We start from the raw sequence: 14,876 nt of genomic DNA, 5'->3' as shown, positions 1-14,876 counted from the left end.
TGAGAACATGCAAACTCCACTGACTTTCTGCTCTTTTGAAAGTATAATATTCATAACTTGGTGTGAAAACAAACAGTGACTAGCAAAATAGAGGTTTAACATTTTTGCTTAGAATGCGAATAGGTCTGGAATAGGTCTAACTTCCTGTGGCAGCAAATTCACGATAAATTACAGACTGACTTTTAGAACCAAAGGAGGTACTGCTGTAACATAGATTGTGCTCAGTGTCTTATTTAAATCCCTGACTGTTTTATGCATTCTTAAAAATATAGAAATTTAGCTACCAGTGTTCTTAAAAGCTCTATATTAAACCCACTCTTTTTCACTGACAACATTTCTAATCTTTTCACTTTTTCATGACCTAAAGTGAATTTTCCATGACTTCACGGCACCTACATGTGTAGAATTGATCAGACTTTTAGGGCTAAATATGAAATGTTAACCCTTTTCCACTCACCTTATGGTTTGGGATTATAGTTTTTTAACATTCAAAATACTGTCAGTGCATTTATTGTCGTCTCTTTTTAAACGAAAGGTGCAGACGTTTGGAAATAATGATAATAGGATAATGAGAACTTAACAGAACGCTGTAGTTGTGTGAAAGAGATGACTTGACCATGACTTTTCCAAAACTCCACTAAAATGACATATTCAATTTCCATGACTTTTCCAGGATTTCCATGACCGTGAGAAAACACAAAATAGATTCTTGTGAGCTTTGTTATAATCTTGCTTACCTCATCAAAAACAGACCTGGAGTTGTGTTTTGTTTCATTCACACATGTTTGAGAAACACTTTATTATTAGTCTGTCTACATCTCCGAACTCAAAATGCTCTGTTCCACCTTGTGACGTCATGTAGTGGTCATTTTAAAGTTAGCAGCTGAAACTTTTACTTTTAGTTCAGTTGAGATTTAGCAGAAGGTTTCCAGAGCAGAAATGATCCAAAAGATTCTAGTGAAGGTGTATGGAGTTTAAAAACACAGTGGAGTACTTCCTGTATAACATCACAAAGTGGAACAGGGTGTTTTCAATTCCAGAGAAGAACTCTGCCTAAATATGCAGGGTTTGTGTGTTAAACATGTGTGAACGCAACTCCAAGTGTGTTCGTGATAAGGAAACAACATTATAACATAGATCTGAAAATAGCATAGGTCCACTAAACTGGTAAATGTTATTAGGGATGTGACAATAACCGAAATATCCTGATATCGTATCGTCAGAAGTCTCAAAATAATAACATGGGCTGTCACAATATATCGACTCACAAGTTCCTTTGCTTAAATGTATGGTTTTATAGTAGCAACAGCTTATAAACATCGTAAACTACATATCCCATGATTCATTTCAGTGAAAACAACATTAAGAAAAATGTTTTTTACTTGAATTCCTGGGATTATGATGGAAATAATTCACACCAAAATCTTGTCAAGGTATTTTAAAAGCAAAAAAAGTATCCTATCTACAATTATATTAGCCTCTTTAAAATATTGCAATAAATATCGTACCGTGAGATGCATATCATGATAATATCGTACTGAGAAATTTAGATATCGTTACATCCCTACATATTATAGTTCTGATTCATTTCCATGTGTATTCATATTAGGGATGTAACAATAACCGAAATATCGCGATACTGTATCTCCAAAAGTCTAACAGTAATATCGAGGGTTGTCACAATATATTGAATTACAAGTCTCTTTGCTTAAATGAATAGTTATGATGATTTTAATGTGTTTCTTTGTGATTTTAACGCCGATCTTATTCTGTAAAGCATTTTAAATTACTTTGTGCATGAATGAAGTGCTATACAAACTGCCTTGGTGCAGCAGTAACTAAAAAACAGATTGAACTGCATAGACGAGGCATGCCCAAACTATGGCCCGTGGGCCAAATGCGGCCGTCAGACAAATTTTTCTTGGCCCTCAGGCTTCCAGGTGAATTGGCCCAAGTTACTTTGCATCAATTAAAAATTAAATTTTTACTGCAAGTTATTTGAAAATCTGCTTTGATAAGGTTAGTATTTAGTGTGTGGTTTTAAGGATCTTAGCATGAATAAAGACTGATGGCTCATTCTAACGTGTTAAACATGCACGTATTTCTATTATTCACTTTATTCAGCACCAGCACTCGATCGGCCCTCTGCTTTGTCTGAATTTAGATATGTGGCCCTTGATGAAAAAAGTCTGGACACCCCTGACATAGACCATGATCCTTTGGTGTTTTCAATGCAGACTACATGAAGAAATAACCATTTTTAAGCATTTTTAAGTCTTAATTCTTCATATTATTACAGTACCAAAGGCTTTTCAAGGCTTTTAAAAGGAAAAAGTAGCATATTCACAATTTTATAAGGCTCCAGAAAATGTTGCAATAAATATAAAACTGTGAGATGCATAACGTGAAAATATCATATCAAGTGTTTTCTTTTTTTTTCTTCTTTTTTTTATATTGTTAAGTCCCTAATTTATATCTGACTTTAGTTTCATGGGACTATTTTAACCAGGAGTGAGGACGAGTGGGCTGGAAAAGTCTCTAGCTCTGCTCCTTAGACAAAAATATCCCAAAGTGATTCTCATTGGCCCCGGGAGCAAAGCCGCACTCACTCACAAGTGTTTAATCACTGCTCAAATGGGTTCAGACCTGCTCAGAGCCAAAGATTCACCCAAACACTCCACCTGGTCTGGTCTGGTCTGATGAGGGCACTGCTTCAGACTCACTACGAGGAACAGAGAGGAAAACGGAGAGAATCGTATCAATAGTTTGTGCGAGTTTGTGTTAAAATATAAGTACGTTTGCCTTGAGCGCTTTTCACAGTGTAAACTCAGTGTTCTTCTTTGACCCATTCCTCATTTTTTTGACTATTTTTTTATGGCTTTTCACAGACTTTAAAGAGAATACAATCTAAAAATCTAAAAACAGAAAGCTCAAAGTTATCTTAAAATTTTCTTAATACTGATTTGTCAGGAGTAGTGGACACAGTGCATAGGATGACGTCTTGGCTTGTTTAAGAGTACCTATTGGAAGATTATCATGTTTTCAGTTGTTGGGGAAATGGGAACCGAGGAAAACACAGACACAGGGAGAATATTCAAGCTCAAAGTCTGTAGGTTGAACCAGAGGTGTAGTGGGTGTGGTACTCAGGGGTACACCGTCCACCCACTTCTCCCGACGTGAGATATAAAAAAATAACAAATATAAAATAGCTACAACTTAAATGTCAAACCGGAGCCACTGGCAATGGTGAAAACAACCTGCATAGGCACATGATATCTGCAGTACTGTCCTATAGAGACCTGAGACATGAGGGACCAGGACTGAACCAGGACTGAACCAGGAGGACTGGACAAGGACTGGAGCAGGACTAAAACAGGACATAACCAGAACTGAACCAGGAGTGAATATCGGTACGGGCCCGGAGGTGCGCCCGCGTAGACTGTCGGGTGACCATAGGCGAAAGGACCAGCGCAGAGCTCCAAGCCCCACGGGGCTAAGTGCAGCTGGCACCCAATTGAGCTTTACGGACTCGGGCTCGGGGTTCTCTCTCGCTCTCAAGTCCAAGATTAATCCTGGTTTAGACCTAGTTTAGCCTCGGGCACGTTGTGTTGTGTGTGTTGTAGTCTATGATTTATGTTCTGTAGGTGATTATGAACAGCGTTAATGTTAACATGTTTCTGCAAGCCTGATTCATCAGCTGGTTTCACTTTGTAGAAACCGTCTGACCACGCAGCGTTAAAATTCATTCACTCGGCAGTAGACGGGTACTTTTTGTCATTTAAAGAATCGCTGCTATTTGGTAATCACATATGTAATGCGCTGCTAACGGAGCTAACTGGTATATTAAGCTTTTCTTGTCTTTTCTTGTCTGTCTTTCTCCTTGAAGAAATTCACCAAACATTCTCTTTGTTCCGGCTTTAAATCATCGATCTCGGGAATCGTTGGCAACACTGAATATATGACTCTTCGCTGATTGGCTGGTGCCCGAACTTGCACTTCCGGGGTTCTTGCAAACCTTCTAGTGTATTTTGATTCCTGACCTAGTCGCTGGAGAGAAATTAAATTGAACAGTGGCACTAGGTGGCGCCATTTCTGCATCATTTTGAGTTAAAAAAAACATCAAATATGACAAATTTTTACTGGGCTGGCGCCTTTATGTTCGTACTGAAAGTGATTCTTTTTTCTTTTTCTTTTTTTTTTTCTTAAATAAACAAACAATCTGTATGACACCTGTGTGTATTACAGCATGTCAAGTTGCAAGTTGATTTTATGGCTTTTGGGGGTGGAGGTGGATGGGAGGGGGTTCATCACATCAGTCAATGATGTCACGAATTGCATACCCCACTTAAAAATCCCCACTACACCACTGAGTTGAACCAGTGAACCTTGTGGCTGTACATCAGTCACTGTTATGACCCAGAGAGAGGGGGAAGTAACAAAACAACCAAGATGTAGAAACGGTAAAACTAAAGGTTGTGATTTATTTAAAAGAATTGTAAGGTAAAACTAACAAAAGATGGTATTTCCAATAATTAAAAAGAGGCTCTAAACAGAGTAGCAAAATAGATGTAACTAAAGTAGACTAACACAAACAAAGTATATAAAATGACAACACAAAAACAAAACCAGTCTCCAGGTCACAAGGACTTTAGTGTCTCAAACTAAATACACCACGGGAGACACAACAAAGGTGGCAGGCAAGTCCACAGACAGAACAGCTGCTGTGAGTGGCAGGGGGCGGGTCCTTTTATAGGGCTGGTGTTCCAGGTGTAGACCCAGGATTGGCCAGGTGTTACGGCTTTCAACCAGTCAGCTTGAGGAACCAGGTGCCAGTTGAATGGAATCCACTAATCACAGCAGGGGTCTGGAGTTGGAGACTTACATGCACAAACACAGATTTAAACATATAGGAGGAGCTAGAGGCCTGTGGTCGTAACAGTCACCATGTCATGAGATTAAAGTTGTGATCAAGGCAACACTTTATTGTCCCCATAGGAAAATTTGATCTCTGCATTTGCATCCTTCAGTCCCACTGGGGTAACGTGCAGGAGCTGGAGTGTTGTGCCCAGGGACCCATCTTTAGATCTTGAGCTAGTCTTGGTCAGGACTATCTTAGCTGCAGGATTTGACTTATCGTGCATGTTTTGAGTGGATGGGGTGAACTGGAGGTGAAGGAAACCCATCGAGACACAGGGGGAACATGCAAGCTCTACAAAGAAAGGCCCAGGTGGCAAATATAAACAATAAAATGTAAAATTGTTATGTTTTTATTCTATTAATTGTATTGTTACCCATGGCACCTTTGCTCTGTGACAAATACACACTGTACCACCCACATCACACAAAGCACAGGAGAGATTAAACACAAAACATACACAAGCACATTCTAGTCGTTATATTATTATAGCACTTCCCCAGTGGAGGGCTTTTATTCTTAGATATCACCCAGTGTAGTATTAATGTGTTATGTTCTCCCTGTTATGTTTTCTCCCACGCTGAGCCAAACCCAGCAGGAGCTTTCATGGGACCAGCGATGGGACACAATACATGCAGTGTTTTTGCATGGTACACACAATCGCAATACTTTCAACCATTTTCAATAGAGCTAATTTATTTATAATGACAGTTTCTCATAAATAGACTCAAACAAATATAAGAGCAGAGTAAACAATCAGCAAATGTGTATTTAAAGGTGCCGTATCTGGTTTCACTTTAAACAGTTTGCAGTGGTCCAAAGTTAGCAACGTTTATAAGCTCTTCTCACAACTTTCAGAGACCAGAGTGGCCATTGAAGTAAAGTTAACAGCATGCTAACAGTGCACTCCCTGATATTTGGACAAGAAAATGCTTTATAATTACCATATTTTTCAGACTATAAGTAGCACCGGACTGTAAGTTGCACTTTTTGGAGGAATTATAAAATCAAAGACCAGGAAATGACATTTCATCTTTAAAGTCAAGTTACAATAATAACAATAGAACAGAGAACAACAGACTGTTAACGTCACATATGAACAGTTCTTCACATAATTATAGCATAAACAACAGAACAGAACAAGTTTACCAAACTCTCCATCTCACTCCAAATCACTAAATCCATTGAATTCTTCTTCCTCTGTGTCACTTCTGAGCAACTCCACGACGCCGCTTCCTCTTCTGTGTAGCTGTCGTCAGACTCAGCATCAGTTCCCGTTAGAATTATTCTGGCCTTTCTAAACCCCAACAGGATGGTTATGGTTGTCACTGAAGCTTTGTCCATCCATCCAACGACTTCCAGGACAGCGGCTTTTTCTGCAGGAGACATGTGCAGTAGAGCCAAGTGACAGTGGTACAGGAGTAAATGGAGCAGCAGATACTAACACACAAGCTTAGAGCCTCTCACAGCTGTCAGTGTGACATTTTTAATATATAAATCACACCGGAGTATAAGTCGCAGGAAACACCCAAACCATGAAAAAAGTGTGACTTATAGTCCATAAAATACGGTAGATGCAGACAGTACTTAGCTGACTTATTTGACCTCAAGAGCTACTTGTACATTAAATCTGTATAGGAGGAAGATAAAATTGGGCACATCTACACTATGTAATAGTTGATTATATTATTGGCCGATATGGGCACTTGGACACATATTGGCTATTGGCTTAAGTCTAGCCAGTGTGGGCCAATAGTCATTTGAAAAACTTAGACTCTCTATATTATGTCTATTTAATCCTATTTACAGACAGATGAATGTCCTAATATGTGGCACATCAGTATTTATCAGAGGACACATTTGTCTGTGTCTGTGATGCCACACTGCACCCGAATGCACCTCCAGAGTCACATGATCCACATGCTCTCGTTTACACCAGTGCACAACACTGGGGTGCGGGCTTTAAATGCTCTGATGTCTGATCCACAGTACTGACTATAAATAAAAGTGAACTTCAGCGCAGTTTAGTCCAGCAACAAAACTACTGCTTGTTTTTATCAAAATGCGAGTGCAGAGCAGAGGGAAAAGTGTCCCATAGACAGAGGACACACACAGCTGCTGTCAACATCCTGAATTATATTTTTTTATGGACAGTCGTTTTGAGTCAGGATTAAAAGAACACTTATTTGTGAAGACTTGTGATCTGAGAGGTGCCTGTGTGAGCCGTGAGTGTTGCAAATGTGTAGGTTTTGAAGCAACTTTTTGTTCTTTCTTATTGCTAAGCACTTATCTGCTGTAGCTCCCACGCATAAACAGCCTGTTTTCTTTTACATTGGCCTAGTGTAAAGTGACTACAGTGGCTGTATACATGTTACTGGACCTGCACTGAGCTGTGTATAGCGGTGTGAATGGTCCACATTTACGCATATAATTAATTACCACAGCGTGTGTGCATTTACGACCACTAAAGGCTAAATGGTAGTTTACTAACTTTGTTTACAGGCTAGAATGTCATGTAAAAATGCCATTAGACCGACCTACTGTCTTTAAATATGACCGTAAAGAGGCAAAATAACAATAAAGGTAGACTGAATAAGCCCAATTCAAAATCCAATAGAGCCAAATCTGAGTTTTGTAATCAGATTTTTACATCACTAAATATATTGTCTTTTTTGTGGTAACATTTTTATTCAAGTGTTGCAGTTATACATGTTCCAGTTGGCATTGCATTTTTCTCGAATTATATCGTCTGTGATATCGGCGATCAACACCTCCAAAACCCCTTTTATTGGTATCATATCAAATCCAAAAAATCCACATTTGTTGGGCCTTACTATGTAGTTTTTGGCATCACAAGTCATATCTGTGGAAGGCTGATTCCACTCACAGTCATAATGTTTTCAGCAATTAAACACCGTTAAATTTAAGCCATGCCAGATAGATACTGTATGTTTAATGCCATATTGGGGAACATTTCAGGCAATGCAATGAAATGTCCATGATTTTGGTTGTGCGAAGGAGTTATTTTATAGATTTAAACTGTCTCACTTTCCCAGTTGGCCCTGTTCACTGTTCAGTTGTATGCACATATAAGTGGCTCCATTATATTTGCTGACACTGATGCCACAGGCCTGTCACACTATGGCCAAACAATAAGACCATTAAACAGAAGCTCACTGTGTAACCGGGGCTTTCAGTATCCAACATGTTTATTTTCAGATAGCCCTGAGTCCGTTTGTTATCTTTCCAGAAAGTAACTAAGGTTTCACCATTTCGGAATCACCAAATCCAACCATGAATATTTACTTTGGGGGATCTCATGCATTTTAATAGGCCCTGCACTTTATCAGCATTAGTACAGTGTGTTAGCCCGAGGTTACTCTAATGCCACTGCCAGTTTCCACGGTGACAAGTCAAAAAAAAAGTTCACTCTTTCCAAGGACACTGGGATTTCCAAAGTTTGGTTTGGCAGATATGTGAAATAATTGGTTTATGGTTTACTGATGTGCGACAGTAGCTCGGTTGGTAGAGTGTTTGTCCGAAGGTCGGCGGTTCGAATGTCGCTCTTGACATAAACATCGTTGGTTGAGCGGTCAGATCCACTGGCCCACAGGTTGCAATTGTGTTCTTGTGCAAGACACTTAACCATAGCGTTCGGCTCCTGCTACGTGGTGACTAGTGACCACAAGACTCATAATAGTATTTAAAATCTGTTTCTGAAACTCTATAAACCGTAAAGTTATCAAAACATTTAGCAGAATCTTGGGTTTTAAATGTGCTTTTTGGACTTTACACAGACACATTATGTTATGGAAATTAGTTAGCACAGGGCTGCTTATTCTCCACAGTGTTTTTGAAGTCTTAATATTTGAAATTTTAAAAATGTTTATGGGAAATACGCAAAAGAAAATTTACTTCCAGAATCTTTTAAGCTCCCACAGAGTCGACTGTTAACCTGTGATTATATCAAAAGTTAAATCTGCCCGGACCTATTAACATTCCACCTGTTACCCGCCCGTGTCCGTGATAAATCGGGGTCAGCCCATTAGTCCGACAGCCCGATAGTCCAGGACTAAACCAGGACTAAACCAGGACTGAACCAGTGTCATTAGTATAAGTATATACACACCACAAACCACAGAGCCAATCGCAAGGACTACATCAGGACTGGTCCAGGTCTAAACCAGGACTGGACCAGGTCTAAACCAGGACTTAACCAGGATAAACCAAGACTGAACCAGGACTGAAACAGGTCTAAACCACTGTCATTAGCATAAATATATACACGCCACAAACTGCAGAGCTGATTGCCATGACTATGCCAGGACTATGCCAGGACTGGACCAGGACTGCACCAGGACTGTACCATAACTAAAACAGGTCTAAACCAGGACTAAACCAGGTCTAAACCAGGACTAAACCAGGATTGAACCTATGCCGTGTCATTAACAGATTATAAATATATACACGCCGCAAACCACAGAGCCGATCACCAGGACTACACCAGGACTACACCAGGACTGGACCAGGCCTGGACCAGGTCTAAACCAGGACTACACCAGGTCTAAACCAGGACTAAACCAGGATTGAACCTATGCCGTGTCATTAACAGATTATAAATATATACACGCCGCAAACCACAGAGCCGATCACCAGGACTACACCAGGACTGGACCAGGCCTGGACCAGGTCTAAACCAGGACTACACCAGGTCTAAACCAGTTCTAAACCAGGATTAAACCAGGACCAAACCAGGACTAAACCTATGCCGTGTCATTAGGAGATTTTGAACCGATCACCAGGACTACACAGGACTACACCAGGACTACACCAGGACTAAACCAGGAGTACACCAGGTCTGAACCAGGTCTAAACCAGGGCTGAACCAGGAATGAACCGGTGTTATTAGTATAAATATATACATGCCGCAAACCGCAGAGCCAATTGCCAGGACTACACCAGGACTATACCAAGACTACACCAGGACTGGACCAGGTCTAAACCAAGACTTAAGCAGGATAAACCAGGACTGAACCAGGACTGAACCAGGTCTAAACCACTGTCATTAGCATACACCACAAACCACAGAGCCGATTGCCATGACTGTGCCAGGACTACACCAGGACTGGACCAGGACTGCACCATAACTAAAACAGGTCTAAACCAGGACTAAACCAGGTCTAAACCAGGACTTAACCAGGTCTAAACCAGGACTAAACCAGGATTGAACCTACGGTGTGTCATTAGCGGATTATAAATATATAACACGCTGCAAACCACAGAGCTGATCACCAGGACTGGACCAGGACTGGACCAGGTCTAAACCAGAACTTAACCAGGTCTAAACCAGGACTACACCAGGTCTAAACCAGGTCTAAATCAGGATTGAACCAGGACTAAACCAGGACTAAACCTATGCTGTGTTATTAGGAGATTATAAATATATACATGCCGCAAACTGCAGAGCCAATCGCCAGGACTACACCAAGACTGAAGTAGGACTGGACCAGGACTGAACCAGGACTGAACCAGGTCTGACCCAGGACTGAACCAGAACTGAACCAGGTCTGAACCAGGACTGAACCAGAACTGAACCAGGTCTGAACCAGGACTGAACCAGGTCTAAACCAGGACTGAACCAGGAATGAACCGGTGTTATTAGGATAAATATATACACGCCGCAATCCACAGAGCCAATCGCCAGGACTACATCAGGTCTAAACCAGGAGCGCAGCCGCCGAGCCGATCACCTCCGCTGATGGTTTTATGTAATAAATACACTAAAGTCTCTCTCAGCCTTGTCCATTGTTCCAGGAAAAGACCGGCCATTTCCCGGTCTTTTGTTGTTTCCAGGGCAACGGACGTCCTGGACATGCGTCAAGTATTTTTCTCCCATTCGTCGTTCATTTGATTCACCTGATCCGCCCATGTGTAATCATTACCCGCCCGTAAAATTCCAGAACGTTAAAACCCACCAGTTTCATCAACTATTTGTGGTGCAGGACTCTGAGTTCCCATGTTCATTTCCTATTTGGAATGCGGCAACGACCGGCTTTGCTATATCCATTTATATATACAGTGTATGGACCAGACTGATAAAAAATAGACAGAGATACCACTCTGGACTTGACATTTGCTGACCAGTGTGCGACTCCATGTACTGTAATTTGGAATAATCACTGTAGAAAACATCAGTACTCAAAGTGCATTACTTATTTATGTTGCTTTTATCCTGTTAAAGCTTCATCTCAATACTGAAGTAGTGTTTGGCAGAGGGCATTGTTATGATTTCTCCTGCTGTTTCGTGGACCTCTGCAGTACCACAGCTGTGCATTACTTCCTGGATGATCATTTGAGAGCCTTGACCTGAACAATATATTCAGATTTGTTATTTGCTGAGAACAAGGTGCCCTTACATTTACACCTCCTGCCTCCTCTACCGTCGTCGCGGCAACAAGAAATATGATGCGAGCAATACAAATGAATGTTATAGTGGTCTCTCATTTCATTAAGTGGACCAAAGCAAACAGTGGACTCCAGCTCACAGCATCAGTTTCCATTTGCCTAAGTGCCTGAGGGAGCCGGTGGAGATGCAGCCCGGGGCCCAGGGTCTCACTGCAAAAAAACAAGAAGAGCATGAGTTATGAATGGCTTCTATTAAGAAACTTTGAGTAGTTTTAGAGATTAATTGGACTTGGATTGAAAACAAAAAGTTTCAAGAAAAGTGAATTTTGTTTACAGTGAGCTCAGGTTAATCTGAGTTTACAAGATAAGAACAAATTGTACCCACATGGCAGTGTTGGGGAGTAACAGATTACATGTACCGCCGTTACGTAATCAGAGTACAAATTATGAGTAACTGTATTCCGTTACAGTTACTGTTTCAATGAGTGGTAATTGGATTACAGTTACTTTGCTGAAATAAGTGGATTACAAGGCGGTATTTTCCTGTTTTCACATTTTGTGCTACATCCCATTTATTTATTTTTTTATTTCGGTAATTCCACTCATTGCCTGAAACCCAAACAGAACGCGCGCAGTAAGACCGATGTAAACGTCATGTTAAAGTTGGCGGTGTCAGTCACACAGTGGAAGCAGCAGTGCATTGGTAAAAACGCATTTGTGTTTTGGAAATTCTTCTCCCGATGTGAGATATATATATATAAATATATATAAAATATATATATATAAAATCGCCTACAACTTAAATGTGAAACCGGAGCTACTGGCACTGGTGAAAACAACCTGCATAGACTCATAATATCTGCACTACTGTCCTATAGTGACCTGCCACATGAGTGGACGCGCACACAAACACACACAAACACAAACACACACACACACACACCTTCATCATCGTCATCAACCTGAGAACCCGCGGACCACGTCTCCTTCCGTAGTTACAGGCGTGGACACCGACGTCTCGTGCGCCGCGTGTGGACCGTGTTTTCTCGCGTAAACCTCACTTCCTCCTGTGCGCCTCTAAACCAGAACTAACACCAGAACTAAACCAGGACTAAACCAGGACTAAAGCAGGACTAAAGCAGGACTGAACCAGGTTTAAACTAGGACTAAACCACGACTAAACCAGAACTAAAGACCTGGTCTAGACCAGGTCTAAAAATCAGGACTAAACCAGGACTAAACCAGGTCTAAACAACATGACACCTAACAGTAGGTTGACATAATTTAAGGTGATCTCATATAATTTCTCTATCAATAATATTTTTTAATATGGTTAAGGAAAGGCTGATCTTGTTACTGTCTTTTAACAGACAAAACTTCTTATATTAAGATGTCGTGGTCTTTGTTTCTGTACAGTAAACAGTTGCTTATTCATGGAGACTTGGGCTCAGACAATTTGAAGACAACAAACAAGAATTTTGAGGATGTGGTTGCTACATTCATGTCGTTTAAAAAAACATGACAATATCAAGTAATCTAAAGTAATCAGATTACGTTACTCACTTTAAGTAATTTAATGGATTACGTTACAAATTACATTTTGGGGTGTGTAATCTGTAATCTGTAGGAGATTACATTTTAAAAGTAACCTTCCCAACACTGCCACATGGTCTTTAAAGGTGTACTTAAAAGGCCCATGTTACACTATTTTCTGATCTATGTTTTAATCATGGGATTTTAACCAACTAAGAAGTGGAGCATGTGCAATAGAGCCTTGCACTCCACTGTTTTGTGTTTTGTCCCAAAACAGTGCATCGCGGGACACATTTTGAAAACTCATTGTGGCTGTGGGAAGAAGTGGGTGGGATGATAAACTGCAGTCCCACGAACTAAATATGAGTGTAAAATAAAATATCCAAATGATTCATGTATGCCTGTCCTACATAATTTGTGCTGGATATTTTATTTGGCATTAATAAAAACATTTTAAGCAGCCTAATCTTGTGGATGTGGTCTAATCTCGTGCACATTTTAGACAATTCCTTTCTGCTTCTCCGTGTTTGATAGAGCTTAAGAAAGCGAACCCCCCAACCTTCAGAATAACAATTCTTTGCGGGTTCGGGCAGTAGTGGGACTGAAAAATTCTGTCCTGCACAGACCTCTAATGTGCAGTTCAAAGGACACAAAGTAAGGGACTGTTCAATTGTGTGAAATGAACTACCAGAGGAAACACTTTGAGGGAATGAACCATTTCATCACCAACCAAAATACCGGAGTGGAGTAAGAGTCCTTATTTCTTATTTGTTTCCTTTTGTGTTCACCTGGCGCCCCCTGGACACTGCTTTGATGCTGCAGGACACAGAGGAGAGACACTTTTGGCTCTTCCACAGGATCTGATGACCTTACCTGACCAGTCCTCCTGTTGAACTGCACTGAGACCTTTGACTGAGACACAAAAGTCACTGGGACATGCAGTGTAAATCAGGGGTCACCAAACTTTTTCTCTGAGGGTTATTGTTATCACTCCTGACTGTGATGGGGGTCGGGGTCGGGTTGGGCGTATAACAGAATTGTATGACCCTGACGATGCCGATTTTATTCTTTGAAAAGTGCCACACTTTCTTTACATATCAGAAAAACTGCACGGTCCTTACACTGAACACAAAAACACACTTGGTCACTTGGTCGTCCATCCACTGTTCTTTGAAAACTCGGCTTTCTCTATCAACTTTTCATACTTTAACACTTGTCATTTTGCTGTCCTTAACTGCACTACAGATCTCTGCGCGTGTGTTGACCGTCACTGTTTGATCTCGAGCTTGTCAGGTGACGAAAATTCAGCAGCAAATTCGGCTGGCAAAAGTAAATACGTCATATAATTATTTAAATCTAAACACTTCATATAAATATCATTTTTTAAACTGAGAAAAAATAATAATAATAAAATAAAATCAACAAAATACAAGATGCTAAGCACAGATGTCCCCGATCTCACTTTGCAGACACCTTGCTCCACAGGCTCAGGGTTCTCTCTCTCGCTCTCTGAAATCCAAGATTAGTCCTGGTTTAGTCCTGGTTTAGACCTGGATTAGTCCTGGTTTTGTCATGTTTTAATCCTGTTTTAGTCCTGTTTTAATCTTGGTTTAGACCTGGTTTAGTCCTGGTTCAGTTCTGGTTTAGTCCTGTTTTAATCTTGGTTTAGTCCTGGTTTAATCCTGGTTTAGTCCCATTTTAATTCCTGGTTTAGTCCTGTTTTAATCCTAGTTCAGTCCTGGTTCAGTCCTGGGATCAGTCCTGGTTTAATCCTGATTTAGTCCTGGTTCATGTGTTGTAGTCTATTTATGTTCTGTAGGTGATTATGAATGGTGTTAATGTTGATTCCACATTATTTTGAGTAAAAAAAAAAAAATAATAATAATCAAATATTACAGATTTTTACTGGACTGATGCCTTTATATTTGTACAGAAAGTGAGTATTTTAATTTTTTTTAATTTTTTAAATAAATAAACAATCTATCATATCATCTATTCCTCATGACTTACAGCTCATGAGAGT

The 14,876-nt window shown here is 40.3% G+C and overlaps 1 protein-coding gene across 1 annotated transcript in view; it reads left to right on the top strand.

Annotated features, from left to right (window-relative positions):
- Nucleotides 1-14,876, top strand: part of LOC110175781 (adhesion G protein-coupled receptor A3) — an 820,856-nt gene that overhangs the window by 102,573 nt on the left and 703,407 nt on the right. The gene's annotated exons all lie outside the window — the stretch shown is intronic.

The sequence above is a fragment of the Boleophthalmus pectinirostris genome, unplaced genomic scaffold (genome assembly GCF_026225935.1).
Source record: "Boleophthalmus pectinirostris isolate CB_2022bp ecotype Guang Dong unplaced genomic scaffold, ASM2622593v1 HiC_scaffold_5, whole genome shotgun sequence".
Taxonomy (NCBI): Eukaryota; Metazoa; Chordata; class Actinopteri; order Gobiiformes; family Gobiidae; genus Boleophthalmus; species Boleophthalmus pectinirostris.
Note: the sequence above shows the minus strand (reverse complement) of the source record. Positions and strands in the feature narration are given on the sequence as shown.